The 24,186-nt window shown below is 44.6% G+C and overlaps 1 protein-coding gene across 1 annotated transcript in view; it reads right to left on the bottom strand.

The window, feature by feature from the left end:
- LOC149972110 (uncharacterized) overlaps positions 1 to 24,186 on the bottom strand; it is a 395,887-nt gene that overhangs the window by 348,519 nt on the left and 23,182 nt on the right. The window lies entirely within an intron of this gene.

Here is a 24,186-nt window from a genome sequence, read left to right as displayed (position 1 = left end):
TTTCTCTGATTTTGTATCTCAGCAGAGTGTGACACCTTGTGTACAACAGTGGGACTAGAAAGTATATTTCACTCATAGTGTTGCCTTCATTCCCGTATATCATGGATTGAAGTTAAACTACATTATTTGCCTGAATGTAAAACTCAGTATTTGTACTAGACTATACACTGCCCCTAGACATGGTGGCAGGAATTTACAACTTTGAAAAACAAATTACATTTAACAAGAATCCTCTTTACTGGCACAATAAAACTAAACAATTGATGAGAGTTACAGTAGAGTACGTGTAAAATCTATTTCTAAAATTAACTCAGTAACGTACAATAAATGTACTTACAATAAAATCAAAACATACTGTTCTACCAAACCACAAAAGAGGAAAGAGTCAAAGAAACAACTGAAGATATTTGAAAAGTCATGAGAGAGAATAAAGTAGTGATTTATGACCCTGTTCCATGATGACGTGTACATGTCCAAATATGGGCCTCCGGCCAGGCCATCCTTTTCCTGTGGTCAAGTGTTAGAGGGTGTGTTATTTTATATCTAAATTGCTTCCTTTGAAGTTGTCATGCTGATTGATGTCTAGGGACCTGGTTGACCTGGAGGGGTTCTGTGTTTGAACTTTTGAAAGAGTATGGCCCCCCACCCCCAGTTTTATTGTCCTTATGGTTGCTATCTATGAAGCAGGAATGTGTGTGTGTGTGTGTGTTAGAAACAAGGTCCCTTGGCATTGTGTCCATTTCAAGCTTTAAACAACAATTAAACAGTCATCTAAATAATGTTTCTCAGCCTAGTTTCCTATTTAGTTCTCTTTATATGTACAGGCACAGAGCTTCCAGATGGCTCCAGCCTAAGGATTTTCAGTGCATGTACACCTGGGGAGATTAGGATTGGATTATAAACATGTACATACATAGAGAGCCAACACATCAAGATCTAACAGGGATGAGTTGGGATTCATAGTACAACAGGAGTCTTCTGGAACCTGCAATACGTGTTAAATATGTTTTACATACATCCACGACTGAATGGTTTCACAAACTCCCTTTAAAGGTTTTGTAAGAAAGTTGTAACAGGCCTCATTCAACAGTCTAGAGATGAACCTAGAGACACCAAAACATCAACGTTTAGAGCAGCTTGGAGATTATTACCCATGTAAGTGGGGAGCAAAGAGCGGATTTACTCAACTCTGCACAAACCCCGACACGGGGTATGATAACTCTGACGCGTACGTCTAATGATTATTATAGTTTACAATTGAGGGAGTTGACATTAGGTCAATGAGATGTATAAAGGCAAATTGACATAACGGACCTCAAAGACCAACAGCCTACTTTATAATATAGAATGCAGGGGTGTGTACTGAACATGTACCCATTATAAAACAAAATGGTCTACGGTCAAATGCATCTATAGTTTTTAATGAAGTGGTCGCTGCATTCATTTAGATTATTTCAACATAGTCTAGATCAGTCCACAGAATGGAACACCTATCAATTAACCATGATAACGGGAGTTACCCATGATATACACTATTAGTTCAAATATTTATGGACCTTCAATTATTATAGAATACACAATATCTCACCCTTTAACGATAGGGGAAGCTGTCTTTTCTCTCACGCCAGGGTCTGTCGCAGAGAAATGTAATGTCTGAAAAAAACATGTATTATTTTATAGTCTTTCCTACAATGGTATGTTATAAACATTGTAGGCCTCCAACTGCAGGCCTCCAATGTTTTTACATAAAACACTAATGATGCATGTTTAAATATTAGTACAATTTGGTAATTAATTAACATGTCTTTAAAAAGTTTGTACTAAATATTTTGGAATTAAATCAATGGTTTTAAAACAGTATCTCACCCTTTAACGATAGGAAAATGTCCTTTCCATCCATAACCCCGGTCTGTCGCGAACAACAACAAAAAAAAGACATGGAAAATCAGGGTGCGTGAGTGAGTGTGCGCGTGACGGAGCAGCAAGAGTGTGTGTGCGTTTCAAAAACAAAAGGGGGTGTGTGTGTTCAACAGGGGCCCAAGCATGTAGCCCCATTCTATCTGTAGAGAATCGTTTGAAACCAAGGTGTGCACTATCATGCATACGGCATGTCCAGATATCTGCCGACCGCCTGGGGTGGGTTAAACAATGATATCTCTAATCAGCGCCCGGTGCCCCCCACCTCGGTTGTAGACAGAATGTCTCGACATCCCCTTCCTGTTGTTTGAATTCACTGCCTTTGTTCTCTAAACCAAATATACAGGGTGTTGCATACATGATATCTCCCGAAAAAATGAAGGGGAAAAAATGCCCCTGTAAACTCAGTCCGTACTAACAATAGTTAGGGACACGAACCCGGAGCGAGTCTAGTGGAACATATACTTTAACACAATGTTACCACAGCTTTAGCGCAAACCCACAGGCCCGAATATTTAGCTGCCAGGACAGATTAAAAAAGAGATGTGAATAAGTGAATCCCTCCTAATGGATATTTCTGAAGGCTACTGGACATAAGTGATTGGGAAGCGACTGTTAGACGTGGATTCTCAGAAGCAAACTGCGCCCTGTCCTTTACGTAGCCCTTCACGATCACACAATTTTCGGCGTAAGTCCAAATAATCACATACCCAATAATATTTATATATTAAAAAACGAAAAGTGTGCACTCTGAACGACTTCGTAAGACACCAGGCAGCAGTCCCAGGACAGATAACATAGTCTGTGAAGCCCTCCTAATGGATATTTCTGGAGGTGAGTAAGTGAAAAATATATTTTAAGTTTTCTTTGAATATTATCGTGATATTATTGTAATATTAAACACAAGTTATTTGTGGTATGATGAACAACTGACACAACGGGTGACTTGGATGCATTAGGGACTCTGAACGACATCGTAGGAACCGATGAAACAGACAGTATTCTGCCTTTTTGTATTAAAGGTTTTCCAAACACTCCAAGAACAGAGAATTTAAACGTCCCGACAACTCCCCCGGGAACCTCAACCCACTCGCTACACATTCCATGCCCCAACAACCAACGCACAACTGTGGCCCAAGTGCATTGCGCAGAATCACCCCGGCCCAAGAAGGGCTACAGAGCTGAAAATGTACGGATTCAAGAACTGGCGCTCTATGGATACGGTATGAGACCATTATACATTTGTTAATAGTTATACGTCTTTTATTAGTTATACCTCTTTTGATAGAATATGTTAAAACAGTGTCAAATAATGTTTTTTCAGACTCCAACGAGACGCTTGATGAAAAAAGTCTAGAGCCCTCGGTATCCACGACTCGTCAGAACAGCCAGCGCCAAAAAAGCAGAGGTATTTTAACTATGTATTGTTAATATATAGTATTATACCTGAAATGTGTTTGAAATGTTATGTATCTAACATATTTTTATAGTTAATAACCTATTTTGTATGTATTATTTTCTTTCAGACTCCTCCCCGGCGAAAAAACGGCACAGAAGGCCACATACATCTAGAGCTGGGGGATTCCGGCTCACCCAACATTCCCAATGAGGGGGGGGGGGGGGGGGGGGGGGGGGATATCTGTCACGTTCTGACCATTGTTCTTGTGTGTTTTCCTTGTTTTAGTGTTGGTCAGGACGTGAGCTGGGTGGGCATTCTATGTTGTGTGTCTGGTTTGTCTATGTCTATGTTTGGCCTGATATGGTTCTCAATCAGAGGCAGGTGTTAGTCATTGTCTCTGATTGGGAACCATATTTAGGTAGCCTGTTTTGTGTTGGGTTTTGGTGGGTGATTGTTCCTGTCTTTGTGTTTGTGGCACCAGATAGGACTGTTTTGTTTTTTTCACGGTTCTTGTTTTGTAGATTGTTGTACTTTCATCTTTATTAAAGATGTACAAAACTAACCACGCTGCATTTTGGTCCGCCTCTCTTTCACCAGAAGAAAACCGTTACAGAATCATCAAGCGGCGTGGTAAACAGAGGCAGCAGCAACAGCAGCAGCAGGAGAAGCGACAGGTGCAGCAGGAGCAACAGCAGCAGCAGCAAAAGCAGCAGCATGAGGAGCTAGCACGGCAGAGCGGCTGGAAGCCCGAGAGGCAGCCCCAAAAATTTCTTGGGGGGGGAGGCACAGGGAGAGTGTGGCAGAGTCAGGAGTCAGACCTGAGCCAACTTCCCCTGTTTACCATAAGGAGCCATGGATGGATTTGGAGCTGTCGGCAAAGCTGAGTGCTGAGTCTGAGAGGGTTGAGGATGTGTTGGACAGAGTAGAGAGAAAGCTGTTGGTTTGGCATAGTATGCACGGCATTCGCCCTGAGGAGCGTGTTAGCTGTCCGATGCCGCCTGTGTCAGTTCCTCGTACTCAGCCTGAAAAGTGTGTTGGAGTTCCGGGGGATTTGATGCCGGCTATACACACCAGATCTCCAGTACACCTTCACAACCCGGTGTGTCCTGTTCCTTGCACTCACCCGGAGGTGCGTGTCCCCGGCCCGGTACCACCAGTGCCGGCTCCCCGCACCAGGCTGTTTCTCCGTCCCATTAATACAGGTGCTACCGCCTGTTCGGCGCTACCAGAGCTTCCGCCCCTCAGTCCAGAGGCGCCAGAGCCCCTCATTCCAGAGGCGCCAGAGCCCCTCATTCCAGAGGCGCCAGAGCTCCTCAGTCCAGCGCTGTCAGAGCATTCCTCTCCAGCGTTGCCGGAGATTCCCGTCTGCCCGGCGCCGCCTGAGTCGCCCGTCTGCCCGGCGCCGCCTGAGTCGCCCGTCTGCCCGGCGCCGCCTGAGTCGCCCGTCTGCCCGGCGCCGCCTGAGTCGCCCGTCTGCCCGGCGCCGCCTGAGTCGCCCGTCTGCCCGGCGCCGCCTGAGTCGCCCGTCTGCCCGGCGCCGCCTGAGTCGCCCGTCTGCCCGGCGCCGCCTGTCTGCCAGGAGCCGCCAGTGCCGCCAGTGCCGCCAGGAGCCGCCAGTGCCGCCAGTCTGCCAGGAGCCGCCAGTGCCGCCAGGAGCCGCCAGTGCCGCCAGTCTGCCAGTAGCCACCAGTGCCACCAGGAGCCGCCAGTTCCGCCAGTCTGCCAGTAGCCGCCAGTCTGCCAGTAGCCGCCAGTGCCGCCAGGAGCCGCCAGTGCCGCCAGGAGCCGCCAGTGCCGCCAGTCTGCCAGTAGCCGCCAGTGCCGCAAGGAGCCGCCAGTGCCGCAAGGAGCCGCCAGTGCCGCCAGTCTGAGAGGAGCCGCCAGTGCCGCCAGGAGCCGCCAGTGCCGCCAGTCTGCCAGGAGCCGCCAGTGCCGCCAGTCTGCCAGGAGCCGTCAGTCTGCCAGGATCTTCCAGATCCGCCATTCAGCCAGGATCCGCCATTCAGCCAGGATCTGCCGGAACCGCCAGTCAGCCAGGATCTGCCGGAACCGCCAGTCAGCCAGGATCTGCCGGAACCACCAGCCAGCCAGGATCTGCCAGATCCATCAACCTGCCTGAGCTTCCCCTCAGTCCCGAGTTTCCCCTCAGTCCCGAGTTTCCCCTCAGTCCCGAGTTTCTCCTCAGTCCGGAGCTGCCCCTCAGTCCAGTGGGGCCCGTTGTTAGGGTTCCTAGGCCAAGGTTAGCGGCAAGGGTCGCCACTAAAGGGACGCTAAGGAGGTGGACTAAGACAATTATGGAGTGGGGTCCACGTCCAGCGCCAGAGCCGCCACCGCGGACAGATGCCCACCCAGACCCTCCCCTATAGGTTTAGGTTGTGCGGTCAGAGTCCACACCTTGGGGGGGGGGGGGGGGTGTACTGTCACGTTCTGACCATCGTTCTTGTGTGTTTTCCTTGTTTTAGTGTTGGTCAGGACGTGAGCCGGGTGGGCATTCTATGTTGTGTCTGGTTTGTCTATTTCTATGTTTGGCCTGATATGGTTCTCAATCAGAGGCAGGTGTTAGTCATTGTCTCTGATTGGGAACCATATTTAGGTAGCCTGTTTTGTGTTGGGTTTTGGTAGGTGATTGTTCCTGTCTTTGTGTTTGTGGCACCAGATAGGACTGTTTCGTTTTTTTCACGGTTCTTGTTTTGTAGATTGTTGTACTTTCATCTTTATTAAAACCTCTTACTTCTACCCCCTCCTTTTTCGAACATTCTGTTAAAAATCGCGCAACTTTTCAGCGTCCTGCTACTCATGCCAGGAATATAGTATATGCATATGATTAGTATGTGTGGATAGAAAACACTCTGAAGTTTCTAAAACTGGTTAAATCACGGCTGTGACTATAACAGATCGTGTGTTTCATTGAAAAACGCAAGAAAAACTGCTCTCTGAAAGCTAAAAATAATTTCCATAAGTCACTTCCATGAATTGTTAAAAGAGGACAAAATTTAATATCGACCTGCATGCAATTCATACAAATTCCACACGATGTCGCCATTGTCGTCATTTTCAATTGAATTATTTGTTGGAAAATCCATCTATCTTTCTTCCAGTCTTCACCCGGATGTTGTTAATGTGGACATTGGCAGCCATTGATTTGCAAACGAGGAGCTATTGAATATACATCGCCCTGTAATCATTTTGATAGATTATAAACGTTTACTAATACCTAAAGTTGGATTACAAAAGGATTTCGAAGTGTTTTGTGAAAGTTTATCGTCGACTTTTTTAATTTAAAAAAATTACGCAGCGTTTAAAAACAATGTTTTTTTCTGAATGACACAGCTTCCATACAAAGCTATTTTGGGTATATATGGACCGATTTAAACGAAAAAAAGACCCAATAGTGATGTTTATGGGGCATATAGGAGTGCCAAGAAAGAAGCTCGTCAAAGGTAATGAATGTTTTATATTTTATTTCTGCGTTTTGTGCTGCGTCGGATAAGCAGAGTCTTTGTTTACGTCGCATTCAGGCATTTTCAGGTGGTGCATGCTATCAGATAATACCTTCTCATGCTTTCGCCGAAAAGCATTTTAAAAATCTGACTTGCTGGCTAGGTTCACAACAAGTGTAGCTTTAATTCAATACCCTGCTTGTGAATTTTGATCAAGGTTTGAGTTGTAACGAGTACATTTAGCATTTAGCGTAGCGCATTTGCATTTCCAGGTGTCTACTTGAGACATCTGCGTCTCAAGTATAGTCAATTTTATTTATTTATTTCACCTTTATTTAACCAGGTAGGCTAGTTGAGAACAAGTTCTCATTTGCAACTGCGACCTGGCCAAGATAAGGCATAGCAGTGTGAACAGACAACACAGAGTTACACATGGAGTAAACAATTAACAAGTCAATAACACAGTAGAAAAAAGGGGAGTCTATATATACATTGTGTGCAAAAGGCATGAGAAGGTAGGCAAATAATTACAATTATGCAGATTAACACTGGAGTGATAAATGATCAGATGGTTATGTAAAGGTAGAGATAGAGATATTGGTGTGCAAAAGAGCAGAAAAATAAATAAATAAAAACAGTATGGGGATGAGGTAGGTGAAAATGGGTGGGCTATTTACCAATAGACTATGTACAGCTGCAGCGATCGGTTAGCTGCTCAGATAGCAGATGTTTGAAGTTGGTGAGGGAGATAAAAGTCTCCAACTTCAGCGATTTTTGCAATTCGTTCCAATCACAGGCAGCAGAGAACTGGAACGAAAGGAGGCCAAATGAGGTGTTGGCTTTAGGGATGATCAGTGAGATACACCTGCTGGAGCGCGTGCTACGGATGGGTGTTGCCATCGTAACCAGTGAACTGAGATAAGGCGGAGCTTTACCTAGCATGGACTTGTAGATGACCTGGAGCCAGTGGGTCTGGCGACGAATATGTAGCGAGGGCCAGCCGACTAGAGCATACAAGTCGCAGTGGTGGGTGGTATAAGGTGCTTTAGTGACAAAACGGATGGCACTGTGATAGACTGCATCCAGTTTGCTGAGTAGAGAGTTGGAAGCAATTTTGTAGATGACATCGCCGAAGTCGAGGATCGGTAGGATAGTCAGTTTTACTAGGGTAAGTTTGGCGGCGTGAGTGAAGGAGGCTTTGTTGCGGAATAGAAAGCCGACTCTTGATTTGATTTTCGATTGGAGATGTTTGATATGGGTCTGGAAGGAGAGTTTAGAGTCTAGCCAGACACCTAGGTACTTATAGATGTCCACATATTCAAGGTCGGAACCATCCAGGGTGGTGATGCTGGTCAGGCGTGCGGGTGCAGGCAGCGAACGGTTGAAAAGCATGCATTTGGTTTTACTAGCGTTTAAGAGCAGTTGGAGGCCACGGAAGGAGTGCTGTATGGCATTGAAGCTCGTTTGGAGGTTAGATAGCACAGTGTCCAAGGACGGGCTGGAAGTATATAGAATGGTGTCGTCTGCGTAGAGGTGGATCAGGGAATCGCCCGCAGCATGAGAAACATCATTGATATATACAGAGAAAAGAGTCGGCCCGAGAATTGAACCCTGTGGCACCCCCATAGAGACTGCCAGAGGACCGGACAGCATGCCCTCCGATTTGACACACTGAACTCTGTCTGCAAAGTAATTGGTGAACCAGGCAAGGCAGTCATCCGAAAAACCGAGGCTACTGAGTCTGCCGATAAGAATACGGTGATTGACAGAGTCGAAAGCCTTGGCAAGGTCTATGAAGACGGCTGCACAGTACTGTCTTTTATCGATGGCGGTTATGATATCGTTTAGTACCTTGAGCGTGGCTGAGGTACACCCGTGACCGGCTCGGAAACCAGATTGCACAGCGGAGAAGGTACGGTGGGATTCAAGATGGTCAGTGATCTGTTTGTTGACTTGGCTTTCGAAGACCTTAGATAGGCAGGGCAGGATGGATATTGGTCTGTAACAGTTTGGGTCCAGGGTGTCGCCCCCTTTGAAGAGGGGGATGACTGCGGCAGCTTTCCAATCCTTGGGGATCTCAGACGATATGAAAGAGAGGTTGAACAGGCTGGTAATAGGGGTTGCGACAATGGCGGCGGATAGTTTCAGGAATAGAGGGTCCAGATTGTCAAGCCCAGCTGATTTGTACGGGTCCAGGTTTTGCAGCTCTTTCAGAACATCTGCTATCTGGATTTGGGTAAAGGAGAACCTGGAGAGGCTTGGGCGAGTAGCTGCGGGGGGGGGGGGAGCTGTTGGACGAGGTTGGAGTAGCCAGGCGGAAGGCATGGCCAGCCGTTGAGAAATGCTTGTTGAAGTTTTCGATAATCATGGATTTATCGGTGGTGACCGTGTTACCTAGCCTCAGTGCAGTGGGCAGCTGGGAGGAGGTGCTCTTGTTCTCCATGGACTTCACAGTGTCCCAGAACTTTTTGGAGTTGGAGCTACAAGATGCAAACTTCTGCCTGAAGAAGTTGGCTTTAGCTTTCCTGACTGACTGTGTGTATTGGTTCCTGACTTCCCTGAACAGTTGCATATCGCGGGGACTGTTCGATGTTAGTGCAGTCCGCCACAGGATGTTTTTGTGCTGGTCGAGGGCAGTCAGGTCTGGAGTGAACCAGGGGCTATATCTGTTCTTAGTTCTGCATTTTTTGAACGGAGCATGCTTATCTAAAATGGTGAGGAAGTTACTTTTAAAGAAAGACCAGGCATCCTCAACTGACGGGATGAGGTCAATGTCCTTCCAGGATACCCGGGCCAGGTCGATTAGAAAGGCCTGCTCACAGAAGTGTTTTAGGGAGCGTTTGACAGTGATGAGGGGTGGTCGTTTGACTGCGGCTCCATAGCGGATACAGGCAATGAGGCAGTGATCGCTGAGATCCTGGTTGAAGACAGCGGAGGTGTATTTGGAGGGCCAGTTGGTCAGGATGACGTCAATGAGGGTGCCCTTGTTTACAGAGTTAGGGTTGTACCTGGTGGGTTCCTTGATGATTTGAGTGAGATTGAGGGCATCTAGCTTAGATTGTAGGACTGCCGGGGTGTTAAGCATATCCCAGTTTAGGTCACCTAACAGAACAAACTCTGAAGCTAGATGGGGGGCGATCAATTCACAAATGGTGTTAAAGAAGAAGTTAAAGATGTACAAAACTAACCACGCTGCATTTTGGTCCGCCTCTCTTTCACCAGAAGAAAACCGTTACAATATCCCTGTTTTTTTTTATGACATTTCAGAGGTTGACGACCGGTTATTCTGTGATGCGGCCAACCTTCTTGACCCCGACAATTCTATGGCGTCAACATCCGGATCTGAAATAGAACAAGCAAGGTTTTTTCTGTCTTCTTAAAATTCTAGGTATTTACATGTATGTTTTTAAAAATGAAGACTATTTATACAATGAAACAAGGTTTTTTATTCACACTGTTAGTAAACAATAGCTTCTGCCCTCTTAGGGTCAACATGACCCGCTTATTGATTAGAAAGTATGATTAGAAACCTAGGCCATCTATATTCAATCTGTGATTAGAAACAATTAGAAGCTATGACAAAACTATGAAGACAGGGCGGTGTGTGCGTGAATGATGACCTATTATTTAAGTGTGGAATATATTATCTCTCTCTCTCGCTCTCAGGCATATATATTTGATACAATTACCCACTTAAAAAACTGTTGCTGCAATATCATTTCTCAATGTGTGTACATTTCAAGCTTTCAACAACAATAAACGAACCAGCTCAATGTTTCTCAGACTAACACACTTGAGTTTTTTACCTATTTAGTAAAGAAACAACCATTAAGACAAAATACAAAGTTGTAATATAATCTGTATACATGTCATTCTATACGGAAAACAGGTACATTTTGATTGATCAAGAATTCCCAATAGGTATGTGTCATGCCCTGAACATAGTTATGCTTTGTATGTTTATAGGTTTTGTTTGGTCAGGGGTGATCTGAGTGGGTATTCTATGCTGTATGTCTAGTTTGTCTGTTTCTGTGTTTGGCCTGATATGGTTCTCAATCAGAGGCCGGTGTTAGTCGTTGTCTCTGATTGGGAACCATATTTAGGTAGCCTGTTTTGTCATTGTTGTGTGATTCTCTATGTTAGTTGCGTGTGTCAGCACATTTGGTATATAGCGTCACGGTCGTTGTTCATTTATTGTCTTGTTCAGTTTACTTCGTGTTTTCGCGCTTTGGTCCGCTTCTTACGACGATCGTGACAGCTTGATCTGATCCTCAACCCTATTACAACAGCATATAATGCACAGTCACATGCAAAACCATAAAACTCTGACAAGAAAACTATAACCATAACACGACTACACGCATTGCCATTATTTTAGTTAACAGCCACCCATGGTTGATTTGGTACTTTGTACATGCACCAAGCCTCCAAGTGGCTGACAACCGTATTCCTAATGAGAAATATAGTCTAATAAAACAAATGTCTGCATAATGTACAACAATGTATTTCGATCTGTTTTAAACGTGGATATTGTCAGTAAGGTCAGTGAGACTAACAATAGACAATAGTTATTGTGGGAGGTTTAGGGTTAAAATATATGGGAAGGATCAGGAATGTTAGAGATTTGGTCACTGTGGCGATTTTGAAAGAGTGAGATTAGAACCACAAAGTAATAGGTTGGTAAGAGATCCTAAAGGTAATTTCATATTTCGGTTTAGGGGGTTATTAACTTTATGGAAAACAATATCCACACTATGTGGATTATAAACATGTACATAGAGAGCCAGTTCTTGAATCCGTACATTTTCAGCCCTGTAGCCCTTCTTGGGCCGGGGTGATTCTGCGCAATGCACTTGGGCCACAGTTGTGCGTTGGTTGTTGGGGCATGGAATGTGTAGCGAGTTGGTTGACGTTTAAATTCTCTGTTCTTGGAGTGTTTGGAAAACCTTTCATACAAAAAGGCACAATACTGTCTGTTTCATCGGTTCCTCCGATATCGTTCAGAGTCCCTAATGCATCCAAGTCACCCGTTGTGTCAGTTGTCCATCATACCTAAAAAAATACAAATAAAAAATCGTTGTCCCCCCTGTTTAAAACACAAATAACTTGTGTTTAATATTACAATAATATCACGATAATATTCAAAGAAAACTTAAAATATATTTTCACTTACTCACCTCCAGAAATATCCATTAGGAGGGCTTCTGTCCTGGGACTGCTGCCTGGTGTCTTACGAAGTCGTTCAGAGTGCACACTTTTCGTTTTTTAATATATAAATATTATTGGGTATGTGATTATTTGGACTTACGCCGAAAATTGTGTGATCGTGAAGGGCTACGTAAAGGACAGGGCGCAGTTTGCTTCTGAGAATCCACGTCTAACAGTCGCTTCCCAATCACTTATGTCCAGTAGCCTTCAGAAATATCCATTAGGAGGGATTCACTTATTCACATCTCTTTTTTAATCTGTCCTGGCAGCTAAATATTCGGGCCTGTGGGTTTGCGCTAAAGCTGTGGTAACATAGTGTTAAAGTATATGTTCCACTAGACTCGCTCCGGGTTCGTGTCCCTAACTATTGTTAGTACGGACTGAGTTTACAGGGGCATTTTTTCCCCTTCATTTTTTCGGGAGATATCATGTATGCAACACCCTGTATATTTGGTTTAGAGAACAAAGGCAGTGAATTCAAACAACAGGAAGGGGATGTCGAGACATTCTGTCTACAACCGAGGTGGGGGGCACCGGGCGCTGATTAGAGATATCATTGTTTAACCCACCCCAGGCGGTCGGCAGATATCTGGACATGCCGTATGCATGATAGTGCACACCTTGGTTTCAAACGATTCTCTACAGATAGAATGGGGCTACATGCTTGGGCCCCTGTTGAACACACACACCCCCTTTTGTTTTTGAAACGCACACACACTCTTGCTGCTCCGTCACACGCACACTCACTCACGCACCCTGATTTTCCATGTCTTTTTTTTGTTGTTGTTCGCGACAGACCGGGGTTATGGATGGAAAGGACATTTTCCTATCGTTAAAGGGTGAGATACTGTTTTAAAACCATTGATTTAATTCCAAAATATTTAGTACAAACTTTTTAAAGACATGTTAATTAATTACCAAATTGTACTAATATTTAAACATGCATCATTAGTGTTTTATGTAAAAACATTGGAGGCCTGCAGTTGGAGGCCTACAATGTTTATAACATACCATTGTATGAAAGACTATAAAATAATACATGTTTTTTTCAGACATTACATTTCTCTGCGACAGACCCTGGCGTGAGAGAAAAGACAGCTTCCCCTATCGTTAAAGGGTGAGATATTGTGTATTCTATAATAATTGAAGGTCCATAAATATTTGAACTAATAGTGTATATCATGGGTAACTCCCGTTATCATGGTTAATTGATAGGTGTTCCATTCTGTGGACTGATCTAGACTATGTTGAAATAATCTAAATGAATGCAGCGACCACTTCATTAAAAACTATAGATGCATTTGACCGTAGACCATTTTTTTTTATAATGGGTACATGTTCAGTACACACCCCTGCATTCTATATTATAAAGTAGGCTGTTGGTCTTTGAGGTCCGTTATGTCAATTTGCCTTTATACATCTCATTGACCTAATGTCAACTCCCTCAGTTGTAAACATCTACAATAATCATTAGACGTACGCGTCAGAGTTATCATACCCCGTGTCGGGGTTTGTACAGAGTTGAGTAAATCCGCTCTTTGCTCCCCACTTACATGGGTAATAATCTCCAAGCTGCTCTAAACGTTGATGTTTTGGTGTCTCTAGGTTCATCTCTAGGCTGTTGAATGAGGCCTGTTACAACTTTCTTACAAAACCTTTAAAGGGAGTTTGTGAAACCATTCAGTCGTGGATGTATGTAAACATATTTAACACGTATTGCAGGTTACAGAAGACTCCTGTTGTACTATGTATCCCCACTCATCCCTGTTAGATCTTGATGTGTTGGCTCTCTATGTATGTACATGTTTATAATCCACATAGTGTGAATATTGTTTTCCATAAAGTTAATAACCCCCTAAACCGAAATATGAAATTACCGCTTCCCCTATCGTTAAATCGTGAGATACATTTTTAAAACCAGTGATTTAATTCAAAATATTTAGTACATACATTTTAACACGTTATAATTCCAAATGTTTACTATTTCTTACAGATAAAGGGTCCGGTTAGCCCTGACCATTATCCGTTTCGAATTCACCATCGCAAAGACGCTTGCCCGCTCCATCAAAACTCTGTAAGTTTTCCCTCCATGTGTAGATCAACCGTCCTGCATGTAAATCCTGGGTATGCCCATGTAACAGGGTTATATTGGTGATTCCCCTTGCCACTTTATTGTTAAGCCAATGGGTTTTTGGTTTGAGTTTGTTTTGCCTTCACCTACTCAACATGGCATCTTATTGGCTGGTTTGCGTAGCTTGCTTACGAGGGGGGATGTTCCAGTTAGAATCGTCCCAGTGAACAAGCACCAAACCAGCGTGCGTGAATGCAGAGTTGGATGGTGAGACGTGCATTGCATGACGTGCAATTTTGTGTCGTTCTTATGAGAATAAAGCTACATGACTGGTGCTACATGTTGGAGTTCCGTGTCGATGACTGATTGTACACAACGCAAGACAAGTACTGTTACAGTGGTGCCGTGACCGTTCTTCTGGATCGGATCATCCTTCGCTGGATTTCCATCTCAGAACTTCGCCGTGGTTGCCGTTGAAGAATCAGATAAGACGTTGCTGGTGCAGTTTATGGCGATATCGCATTTCGCCACAAGAGGGCGCCACTATAACGTTTTATTATCGAAATTGATGAACTTTTGTGTTAGCTCGAGGGGTATGGATGTGTCAGGCCTGAACCTGGTATTGAAGTCTGATATCAGGGAACCGGTGTACTTTCGGGGGGATGGCTCTGAAAAGTGCACAGTGCATGAGTGGGAGGATATGGTAATGGTTTACATGCGTAAGAGGGGCGTGTCTGTGATGGACCAAGCAGTTGAGGTTATGGGCAGGCTTATGGGAAGGGCCCGCAATGTTGTTAAAGTTGGCATACGCAGCAATCCCTCCATTGATTTATCTAAAGGCCCGAGTCCCATCTTTGACATACTGGAACAACATTTTAGTGACACTGTTTTTTCAAGCATGCCCCTTGCTGACTTTTATGCCACATTACCTCTGACTGATGAACAACCATTTGAATATTGGCTCAGACTGAACAGGGCTATGGAGGTTGCTGAAGATTGTCTAAAGAGACAAGGAAAAAGTGTTGAAGACCCATCTCGTGAGCTCACAGTCATGTTTATCAGACATTGCCCTAATGCTGAACTGTCGCTTATCTTTAAGTGCAAGCCATTACAGCAGTGGACTGCTGCAGATGTTCATGAGAGGCTGGATGAATACAGGAGGGAGCGGAGGTACTCTCACTTATCTAAGTTGACCCCAGCCATCGCAACAATGAAGCAGGAAGTTGGTGCTGTCATGCCGATCACCATGCCTGCTGTGAGAACCCACATGGAAGTACCCAATACGTTGCCTGACCCAGCCCAGACTATTCAGGGCTCAGCTGAGCCGATGGAACGTATCCTTGCAATGCTGGAGCGTGTGCTGGAGCAGAGGCCACAACAGTCTGACCATAAGTTCCAAAAAGGGAATAGGAGCAAAGTGAAGTCTAATGGGCCATGTAACGTGTGCGGGGATGCTGGACATGATACTTACTTTCACTGCAGGGCCAATCACCTCTGCTTTCTTTGTCATGTAGCTGGCCACGCACGCTCTCAGTGCCCCAAGGCCGCAGCTCTGAGCACAGCTGGTGGAGTCCCTACAGTAATCACTGCTCAGCTTCCGGAAAACTAGTAGGCCTGCATGTAGAAGGGTAGAGTGTTGGGCCTTTTGTAGAGTCCCCATCAGTGAGAGCTGTTGATTTGGAGTCTGTATATAAAAGTGTTTGTGACGAAATGGAGACTGAGAATAGTATCATAATGCAGAACACACAGAGACTTACCCCGTATGATGATTTATTCTATGCCAAGGTGTTAATAGGAGGAGAAGTAGAAGTGAGGGCTATGCTTGACAGTGGATCCATGGCTTGTACCTTGAGCTCTAGGGTCTTACCTGAACTGTTGCATGCAGGAGTGTTGAAAAGTCCATCATTGAGTCCTACAGAGGTAGTCTTGGTTGGTTGTGGTGGGTTGAAGACGAGGCCTTTGGGAGTATGTGAGCTGGAGATGGAGGTGTACGGATGTAGAGTTGCTGTGCCTACACTGGTGGTGGAAGGCCAGAGTGATGACCTCATCTTGGGCAGCAATCTCCTAAAGCACTTGATTCGCCACCTGAAGACGGATGGAGATCTCTGGAAGAGGGTTTATACTCCTGTGTGTGATGGGGTGAGGAGAGCAAGCTAATCGATATGATGGCTAATGTGGAGAGATGGAGAGACAGTGAAGTACCTGACAAAGTTGGAACTGTGAGACTAAAAGGGGCTGTGACTCTAGAGCCTATGCAGGAGCACTTAGTCTGGGGCAGACTACGAAACACTCAGAATCTATCTGCTGGCAGTGCTGTTGTCATTGAGCCCAGCAGTTCAAGGTCAACACCAAGGTCAATACTGGTAGGGAGGACAGTAGCTCTATTGCGGGGGGATGGGTGGCTGGCTCCCTGTTAGAGTGATAAACCCTTCTCAGAAGACAGTGACATTGAGACGAAACGCCACTTTAGCCAATGACTTTCCTTGCATGGCTCTAGAGGACTTTGACTGTTCGTGTGTGAATGATGATTCATCAGCAGCTTTCCAGCAGCAAGTGCAGAGAACGGCTGATATACTCACTGACTGCCAAGATGACTTGACACTAACTGACGGTTCCAGCCAACTTCACGATACTGATGGACCTGACAGTTCAAGCGATCCTGAGGTCTTACGTGACTTAGGTTTGACTGATATTGATGTCTCCTCCTGTCAAGCGTCTCCTGCTGGTAAGAAGAAACTCATCCAGCTCATAGCTGAGTACCAGTCTATTTTTTCCAGACACAAGTTGGATTGTGGAAAAGCTTCCGGATGTCTTCACCGCATTCAACTGAGTGATGAGAAACCCTTTCGGATGCCCTACCGACGCCTTTCACCAAATAATTATGAGAAGCTCAAACAAGCATTGAATGAGATGGAAGAACGTGATATCATAAGGAAGTCAAGTAGTGAGTTCGCCTCTCCCCTTGTCCTTGTATGGAAGAAATCTGGAGACCTGAGACTCTGTACTGATTTTCGTTTGCTCAATGCTCGCACCATCAAAGACGCCCACCCACTCCCTCACCAGGCTGACGCGCTGGCTGCGTTAGGTGGAAATGCCTTTTTCTCGACAATGGACCTTACCTCTGGCTACTACAATGTGGAAGTGCATGAGGATGACCGGAGATTCACAGCTTTTACGTCGCCATTTGGATTGTACGAATACAATCGAATGCCACAGGGGTTATGTAATAGTCCGGCAACCTTTATGAGGATGATGCTAAACATCTTTGGGGATCAGAACTTTCTTAGCCTGCTGTGTTACCTTGACAATGTCTTGGTCTATGCGCCCACTGAAGATCTGGCTATACAGCGCCTGGAAATGGTTTTTGAGCGTCTCAAGGCTCACAACCTGAAGTTGGCGCCAAAAAAGTGTAACTTTCTGCAGAGGTCTGTGAAGTTTCTGGGGCATATCATTAGTGCGGATGGTGTAGCTACAGACCCTGAGAAGGTGAGGGCCATTACAGGAGTAACAGAAGCTGATCTGATGAAAGATGGCACTGACATTCCATCTCAGAAGAAATTGAGGTCATTCCTTGGGATGGTGGTGTATTATCAACAGTTCATTGAAGGTTGCTCGACCATTGCAAAGCCTCTCTTTGGATTGACTACTGGACACAAGGCTCCACGCTGGAAAAAGAAGCAAAGCTCACCTGTCAGGAAGTTGACGGCTGCCGACTGGACAACAGAATGCAGACAGGCCTTATTCCAGCTAAAGCAAGCCTTACTGGACCAGGTTTTGTTGGCCCACCCCAACTTCGAAAAACCCTTTCTACTCTCGGTGGATGCATCCAGCAATGGCTTAGGTGCTGTGCTATCTCAGGTGCAGGAACCGGGAACTACAGCGAGACCTATTGCCTTTGCGAGAAAGTCCCTCAGTTATGCACAGTCGAGGTATCCTGCGCACAGGCTCAAGTTCTTTGCCATGAAATGGGCTATCTGTGACAAGTTCCACCACTGGCTACGAGGACAGCAGTTCACGGTATGGACGGATAATAATCCCTTGACATACATTCTGACCAAAGCAAAGCTTGATGCTTGTGAACAGAGATGGGTCGCCAAGCTGGCACCGTACGAGTTTGACATCAAGTACGTCCCTGGAAAAATAAATGTTGTTGCAGATGCTTTGAGCAGAGAGCCCTTCGTACGACCCAGTGCACTCCATCGCCTGACAAGGGTTCCGTACGAGACCTTACTAGCTGAAGCCGACGCTGTGCGCACAGACAGAGTGCAAGATGTGTTTCGCTGGTCCAGCCACCCCTTTGACAAAGCCTCTGACTCCAACGAAGTGGTCATTAGCTGTCAGGCTACTGTTGACCCCCCATCTGGTGCTTTATCAAGACATGAAGTTGCAGCTGTTCTTCATTCACACAGGTGCTGGGTGGGGGAAGTGGGCTCACATGCACTGCTGTTGCCACAGCTACCACAGGCTGTTATGCCATCAGAGCAGACCGATGTCGATGTTCTGCCACACGACCTACTGATGAGTAAGCAGCGTGATGACAACGTGATCAGCAAAGTCATCTTCTTTGTGGAGAGGGGGAGAAGACCATCCCGGAGAGAGCGTGCCCATGAGAGTGTTGAGGTTTTGTGTCTTCTCAGAAGTTGGGACAAGTTGACCATGAAGATGGGTGTACTGTATCGTGTTTCGAAGAATGTGGTTACAAAGAGGAAAATGTATCTGTATGTGGTTCCAGCCTCCATGAAAGCAATGGTGTTGAAGGGTGTCCATGATGAAGCTGGCCACCAGGGCCAACAGAGAACAGTCTACCTGACAAGACAGAGGTTATTCTGGCATGGCCTGGAGAGGGAGGTAAAAGCTTATGTGAAGTGCTGCAGGAGATGCGTGGTGAGCACGACTCCTGATCCGGAAGCAAGAGCTCCTCTTGAGAGCATAATAACAACTGAGCCTCTTGAACTAGTGTGCATAGACTTCTGGTCTGCAGAAGATTCTTCAAACAAATCCTTGGATGTGCTCGTTGTTACTGACCACTTTACCAAATTGGCTCATGCCTTCTTGTGTCCGAACCAGTCTGCTAAGTCAGTAGCTCATCAGATGTGGAACAACTATTTCTGTGTCTACGGGATGCCTTGACGTATACACTCAGACCAGGGAGCCAACTTTGAGAGCGCTTTAATAGCTGAACTGTTGAGTGTTGCAGGCGTTCAGAAGTCTCACACCACGCCGTACCATCCGATGGGGAACGGGTCCTGCGAAAGGATGAATAGGACTGGGAAATATGATCCGGGCCCTGCCAACGAGAGCAAAGCACAGATGGCCTCAGGCGCTGAAGTCCCTTACGTTTGCATACAATTGTACAATCCACGAGACCACAGGCTTTGCCCCAATTGTACAATCCACGAGACCACAGGTTTTGCCCCTTTCCTGCTAATGTTTGGGAGGACGCCAAGACTGCCTGTTGACATAGTCTTTGGCTCTGTCATAGAGAACCCAGAAGTTGTCGACTATGACAAGTTTGTTCAGTCTTTGAGGAGAGATCTGAAAGAAGCCATGAATGCAGCACAGGCATCTGCAGCGAAGCAGTTGAAGAGGCATGCTGACCTTTATGACAGAAGAGTCAGAGGAGCACCAGTGGAGATTGGGGATCGAGAATTGCTGGCTAACAAGGGGGAGCGGGGAAAGCGGAAGCTCGCTGACCGTTGGGAGGATACTGTCTACCTTGTCACTGGATTGAATGCTGACAGTCACACTTTTAAGATTCAGAACAGCTCCACTGGACAGGAGAAGACGGTACATCGCAACCTGATAATGCCAGTCAACTTTCTTCCTCTTCCCCATGCTGCTGTTGAGGAGGGAACAGACATGTCTGGATTAACAGAGTCTGAGGACATGAATGACAGCCTTGTGGTCTCAGCTGCCATGGACACTGCAGTGGATGATGGTGCTGAGTACAGAACCAGAGTGTGGGTGTCAGAGTTGTCTTCTGAAGGAACAGGTGACACAAGCCTGGAGGGTGATGTGCGATCCTTGGATGCTCAGGATATTCCACCTTTGGATTCCGTGGATGATATACTGCAGCTGGAAGGTCTGCCTCGATCAGAGAGTCTTCAAGAATCTGACCGAGACTGTAACAGTGTAGTGAGTGAGCTAATTGACCAGTCTGCTTACGATATCAGTACTGACCTACCAAACGCGGACCATTCCTTACCTGATCAGTTACGTACTGACTGTGTTGACGGACACACTATTGCAACAGTACACAACACTGTTACCCCTTATACAGTTGAAGGTAGTCGGGGTCATATTAGGTCAAGGGCAGGAAGGCTATTTAAACCAGTGTCAAGACTGATTGAGATTATGAATCAGCAGAAAGTCAGCTCTTGAAGGTTAAATATGTGAATAGAGGGTCAATGGTATTGACATCTTTTATTTGTTTTGCTTTTACATCATTGTGACCATGATTAGAGGTTGCAGGATGGTAATGTGACGGATATGATAAAGTCTCTTATGGTGGTTTATTTTATTACTTGGATGTTTTAAAGTCACCGAGTGTACTTAACATGTGACAGGCATGTTTACCTATGAGGGCTAAGGGGTTTGATCAACTGCTTTTCACTCTAATTCTCAAGGAGAATAGTCTAATGACTGGAATGTTTAGTGACTGATTTAAAGCAGGGTCTGCATCCTTGATATACACAGCTTTACCTTTTAGTTTTCTCTATTAGGTAGTATATATATATATATATTTTCTCTGGATTATTCTGTACATATGTTGAGTGTCTCTGTATCTGGTATGTTTGCACAGTGCCATTTTGTATTTTGTTATTTTTCTTGGCAAGTGGAATTCAGTAGGGGGGAGTGTAACAGGGTTATATTGGTGATTCCCCTTGCCACTTTATTGTTAAGCCAATGGGTTTTTGGTTTGAGTTTGTTTTGCCTTCACCTACTCAACATGGCATCTTATTGGCTGGTTTGCGTAGCTTGCTTACGAGGGGGGATGTTCCAGTTAGAATCGTCCCAGTGAACAAGCACCAAACCAGCGTGCGTGAATGCAGAGTTGGATGGTGAGACGTGCATTGCATGACGTGCAATTTTGTGTCGTTCTTATCAGAATAAAGCTACATGACTGGTGCTACATGTTGGAGTTCCGTGTCGATGACTGATTGTACACAACGCAAGACGAGTACTGTTACACCCACATCATTAATTAATAAGATGTGTAGAAAACTGTTTAGCCATAAGTAAAGGCCTTTCATAAAGAGGCTGTCATGATTGCCTGTGCCACATATTTAACACTTATTGCTTGTTACAGAATACTACTGTTGTACATTTAATATCCACTAGCAGATTTCGTCGCATTTGCACAAATTCTTTCATGTTACAGTGGTCTTTTTAAAAGTCAATAAATATGTGTGTAAAGTGTACATGTTTGTTTCACTGTAGATTTGTTTAAGCCCTCCTAGAAACACCTAATTTTATCCCACAGCATTAATTAATAAGCTGTGTAGAAGCTGTTTAGCCATAAGTAAAGGCCTTTCATAAAGAGGCTGTCATGATAAACCTGAATCTGAAATTACCTTTAGGATCTTTTCTTTGGGGTTCTAATCTCCCCAGGTGTACATGCACTGAAAATCCTTAGGCTGGAGCCATCTGGAAGCTCTGTGCCTGTACATATAAAGAGAACTAAATAGGAAACTAGGCTGAGAAACATTATTTAGATGGCTGTTTAATTGTTGTTGAAAGCTTGAAATGGACACAATGCCAAGGGACCTTGTTTCTAACACACACACACACACATTCCTGCTTCATAGATAGCAACCATAAGGACAATAAAACTGGGGGTGGGGGGCCATACTCTTTCAAAAGTTCAAACACAGAACCCCCCCAGTTCAACCAGGTCCCTAGACATCAATCAGCATGACAACTTCAAAGGAAGCAATTTAGATATAAAATAACACACCCTCTAACACTTGACCACAGGAACAGGATGGCCTGGCCGGAGGCCCATATTTGGACATGTACACGTCATCATGGACACAGGATCATGAATCAAAATTTTGACCCGTGCCGTCTACTTTATTCTCTCTGTCATGACATTCCGGATAGGAAAACAAAATACAGTATAATGAAATTTATATCAATGTGGTGGCAACTTGGCAAGTATAACTGACTGCTATGTTAACAAATCTATGGAATGTTCAAAGCTACAAGTGACATAGAATGACAGTGAAAAGAGAGTGTTGTATTTCTCCCTGTTAAACTAGATGGCATTAGAAGAGATGCCTCAGACACTTCAGATGTACACCAGGTGGACAAAACAGTAGGAACACCTGCTCTTTCCATTACATAGACTGGCCAGCTAAATTCAGGTGAAAGCTTTGATCCCTTATTGATGTCACTTGTTAAATACACTTGAATCAGTGTAGATGAAGGGTAGGAGACAGGTTAAAGAACACTTTTTAATGTTTGAGACAATTGAGACATGGATTGTGTATTTTTGCCATGAATGGGCAAGACAAAATATTTTAGTGCCTTTGAACGGGGTATGGTAATAGGTGCCAGGCACACCGGTTTGAGGGTGTCAAGAACTGCAACGCTGCTGGATTTTTCACGCTCAACATTTTCCTGTGTGTGTATCAAGAATGATCCACCACCCAAAGGACATCCAGTCAACTTCACACAACTGTGGGAAGCATAGGAGTCAACATGAGCCAGCATCACTATGGAGCGCTTTCGACACCTTGTTGAGTCCATCAAATTGAGGTTGTTCTGACGACAAAGTTGTTCCTAATGTTTTGTACACTCAGTACAGAACTACATAAACATACATCTAAACATAAATATAGAACTTTCCACCTATGCAACAAATTGACAGTAAACCAGAAGATGGCACATAATGAATGTTTAATTTATTTGTGTTGTTTGTGTTGGTGTATTCTGTGGCCAGGCCTTTGCTGAGTTTATTTCCTGTAACTGAAGTAGTTCCCAGTAAGAGCTGCCACAAGGCCGAGACAGTGACATCTTGTTGGACCACTGTTCTTTAACTCAACCTATCGGTGGGTTTAAAGTATTAAAGTGTTTTTGCAGCGTAAGGGGTTTGTGTTGCCAGTGAATGGTGTTCATCTTCTCTTGTGTCACAATCTTCTCTTCAGGGGTGATAGGGAGGGAGGCTATAAAAACATTTGGCACAAATTCTACACTATACTAACCATACAATATGTCCTGACATGTTGCTGCACGTAGAAGGTCACTATTTTAAAAATATAACTGGTCAATTTGAAACTTAACACTTCTTCTGAGTAAACTTAAAAATGGTGCTTCCAAACCACATTGTGGTCAGAGCAGCACTGAGGTGGGTAACGTTTGCTGAGTTCACATTAAATAATATCCCACTAGCCTTAACGCCTCTGACTCAACAACTCAAAGAAGAAACACTTCAACTTGCCTTGACCAGCAAGTCAAATGGTTCATTGCTGTGCTTTTATGAACTTTGTAAGTGTGGAGTAGGTTGTGTCACATTCCTTTTGTGTCATATTCCTTTCTTCAGGGGTAATAACATAATATAATAATAATGATAATAATAATTCAATATAATAATACATAATTTGGTGGGTGCTTATATTTGTCCTATTTCACACATGTACAAGTACGTTTTATACACATCTGTGAATTGGAAATATGTTTCTTGCGTATCCAAACTCCCCCCTGCGACACCCTCGGAGAGTGGGGTCACGGCCCTAGGTAGGGAGGCTATAAAAACCTAGGTAGGAAGGCTATACAAACCTGCAAACCTAAGTAAATGTGGTTTCTACTGACAACTGAGATGTACAAACTATGGTGGACGACGAGCGGATAAGAGGCAATCCGTAATTTCAATTAACCCTTGTGTGGTGTTTGGGTCTGTGGGACCCATTTTCAATGTTTACTAAGAAAAATTATATAATTAATAATTTTTTCAACATGAGACTCATTGGCCTTGACCCATTTTCTGTGGAAAAACATTTAATTGAGTGCACGCTGTGCACCCCCCTTCACATTTATATTACATGTGCTGTGTTCGGGTCCACTGGACCCAAGGGTAATAAAAGTGTGGAAAAGTGTGTGTGTGTGTAGGTGAAAACAAGTCACAATTAAACAAAAAGGTTTGCTGTGTG

Source organism: Oncorhynchus mykiss, chromosome 25 (genome assembly GCF_057628025.1).
Source record: "Oncorhynchus mykiss isolate SJ-2025 chromosome 25, ASM5762802v1, whole genome shotgun sequence".
NCBI lineage: Eukaryota > Metazoa > Chordata > Actinopteri > Salmoniformes > Salmonidae > Oncorhynchus > Oncorhynchus mykiss.
Note: the sequence above shows the minus strand (reverse complement) of the source record. Positions and strands in the feature narration are given on the sequence as shown.